General features: G+C 37.6%; 1 pseudogene; it reads left to right on the top strand.

Annotated features, from left to right (window-relative positions):
• Positions 1-1,094: 1,094 nt before the first annotated feature.
• The window catches only part of LOC107686864 (NAD(P)H dehydrogenase [quinone] 1-like), a 5,483-nt pseudogene continuing 3,387 nt past the window's right edge, over positions 1,095-3,190 (top strand).

Raw genomic sequence — 3,190 nt, 5'->3', positions numbered from 1 at the left:
CGCTCTCCCGTTTCTGTGTTACATGTGTTGAACTCCATTTCCCATAGTCCCTTGCCTGTCGTGTCTGTTCTGATCATGATCACCTGTTAATCATTTACTCATCATCCCATCATACATATACCATACTCACTCTGTCCGTCTTTGCTGCAGTATTATTTGATACCTGATGTTTGTGTTTGATGTTGTTAAGGTTACATCGTGTTATCTGTTCACTGTGTTTTGGATTACCTTTTGCCACGTTTCTGTCCTTTTTATTTTATACTTTAATAAACTGCACTTGGATCTATCCTTGTTTTCTCCTGGCATTCCGTGACATGTTCGTGTTTGTGCGTATATACAGTATTGGCTAGCGGCAGCAGCAGTTTTAACATTAAGTGACATGACATCTGGCACTCCTTATGTTTCTGATCGTGTCTGCTTGCTGGTATATAATATGCATCATCAAATCTTTTATTTACAAACAAAACCGTGTAGTTTACAGCAGAAACGGCAACAAACGATCGTGACTCCTGGCAAGAACTCTGGCAGCCGATACATAAAAATGTATAATAATACAATTGTGGGAACTTTGCATCATCATTTTAAAAACACCACCACCGCACGCCACTGAGAACAGTGTAGTTTTTACCGAGCAAACAGCAGAAACGGCGAGAAAACCCCTGGCAGCTGCCTTTGACTCCTGGCAAGAACTCTGGCAACTGATACATAAAAATGTATAATAATAGTACAATTGTGGGAACTTTGCATCATCATTTTAAAAACACCACCACCGCACGCCACTGAGAACAGTGTAGTTTTTACCGAGCAAACAGCAGAAACGGCGAGAAAACCCGTGGCAGCTGTCTTTGACTCCTGGCAAGAACTCTGGCAACTGATACATAAAAATGTATAAGTAGAGTAATCATAACAGTTTTCATCCATAGTATGTCCATTTAAACGTCTGCGTTTAGCTTCAAATGGCGTCTTTGACAACAGTATTCTATAAAAATGAATTCCATGGATTTTACCCATTTACCTCCACTTGTTCCCAGTGTTTTTCTGCAAGCACTATGCGCGCGCAGCTGCAAGTGACGTCTACTCTAAATTGGTCTAGCATGTCTAGTGTGAGGCCTCTCTATGAACTTTAAAGCCTCAGCTACTGCAGAGGATATTATAGGCAGTGCCGCGCGATCGCCAAAGCCCCACCACGCCCCTCACTTTTTAGCGCTATTATTTAGTGGAGTTTTTCCGTAAATGCCATGCGCATGCATTACCATTAGATATTAAAACGTCACATTTTAATTTGGTTTACCAATCAAATGCATTTATTATATATTTTACTTTTGAACGAACTGTGCACGTAGCCTATCTATCAGGTGATCGCTGCGCCTAATGTCTGCATTCACCTCTCTTCACTTCATTCTGGTGTAATCTAGAAACGGTCATGCAAAGAACAATCTTCGATAAGTAAATATGTCAACTATTCTAAAAAAAAAAAATAGTGAGAGAAAAAAATGAGGAGAGAGGGGAAAACATGAGTTAGTCACTAAAATCCAAAGCTAGTTTATTTTACTAAAGCTGATGATGGAGTGGGAGTTGTGGAACCTAAAATGGACCGGACACATGAGCAGATAAAAACACAGCGTTATCTTCCCTACAGATTTTAGGTTAGTTTGATTATTAACTTGATAGATGTATATTGCTTTTTGTGTTTGAACAAACTCTATAGGCATAGTAGCCTATATTCGCGTATGGGTTGAGCAATTCATTTTGCGTGTCATGGTGTAGGCCTAATCTTTTAATTTAAACGCATTTTAAGCATTGTGGTTTAAAAACTGATTTAACTGTTCAGGGACATTAAGCAGTGGGGCAAAATTCATTTCGGCAAATGCGCGCGTTAAAACGGTTTCTGATACGCGTCAGGTGATCGCTGCGCCTAATGTCTGCATTCACCTCTCTTCATGCAAAGAACAATCTTCGATAAGTAAAAATGTCAACTATTCTAAAAAAACATAGCGAGAGAAAAAAACGAGGAGAGAGGGGAAAACAAGAGTTAGTCACTAAAACTCAAAGCTAGTTTATTTTACTAAAGCTGATGGAGTGGGAGTTGTGGAACCGCAAATGGACCGGACACATGAGCAGATAAAAACACAGCGTTAAACTAATTAAACTGTTCAGGGACATTAAGCAGTGGGGCAAAATTCATTTTGGCAAATGCGCGCGTTAAGACGGTTTCTGATAAGCACGGAGCGCACTTGCTCGTACAGCGCCTGACTAAACTAGTTATTTTTCGCGCCTTGTGGTTAAACGTTCGAATACACATATGTCAAAATGCTTGTCTCCTCGTCAACACAGTCATAAAGATAAAGCATGTGCACTAGTTGGCTATTATGAGATCCTGGCATTATATGATGAGATTTTAAAGGGATATAGTTTACCTAAAAATTAAAATATTATAGTATCAGTTTACACACAATACAAATACACAATACACACAATACAAATAATATAATTTACTCAGTTTCAAGTTGTTCTGAACCTGTATGAATTTCTTTGTTCTCCTCAACAAAACAGAAGATATTTTGAAGAATGTTCATAACCAGAAAGTTTCTGGTCCCCACTGACACCAATAGTGGTTTTGTTTGACTGTTTGGTTACCAGTATTGTTCCAAATATATACTTTTGCATTCAACAGTAGAAGGAAACTCATTCAGGTTTAGAACAACAACATAACTTTAATTTTTGGTGAACTATTCCTCCAAAGCAGCCTAATATAGCTGCTGTTGCCATTTGTGTCAATAATGAAAATTAAGCATTAGAAATAAAATCACTCACTGTCCTTGACCGAATCGCTTTTGTAAAATAATGTATATTGAATTTATACAGTGAAGACTATTTGGTCTATTTGTTGTCTATTTATTTTATGCAATATAATATTTCTTATTAAGTGCTTTAAGTGTTTGTAGGTCAATTTCTTTGTTCTATTGTAATTCATGACTGTTTACTTGTCTTCAGTAAGTTTGTTTTTATGTAGGCTAGTATTTTTTTTTATTTTGTGATATTGGAATTGGTAACAAGAATTATGAAATTGCAATGCATCAAAAATTTTGATTGGATAAAAATCATATTTTAAGCTATATATATAATTATTGTGATGGGGGCCCTGCAAAGTCATAGCCCCGGGGCCCAGTGAGGTCTTAATGCGGCCCTG

This window comes from Sinocyclocheilus anshuiensis, unplaced genomic scaffold, assembly GCF_001515605.1.
Source record: "Sinocyclocheilus anshuiensis isolate Anshui unplaced genomic scaffold, SAMN03320099.WGS_v1.1 scaffold773, whole genome shotgun sequence".
Lineage (NCBI taxonomy): Eukaryota > Metazoa > Chordata > Actinopteri > Cypriniformes > Cyprinidae > Sinocyclocheilus > Sinocyclocheilus anshuiensis.
The sequence above is the reverse complement of the archived record's forward strand: the minus strand, read 5'-3'. Positions and strand labels throughout refer to the sequence as shown.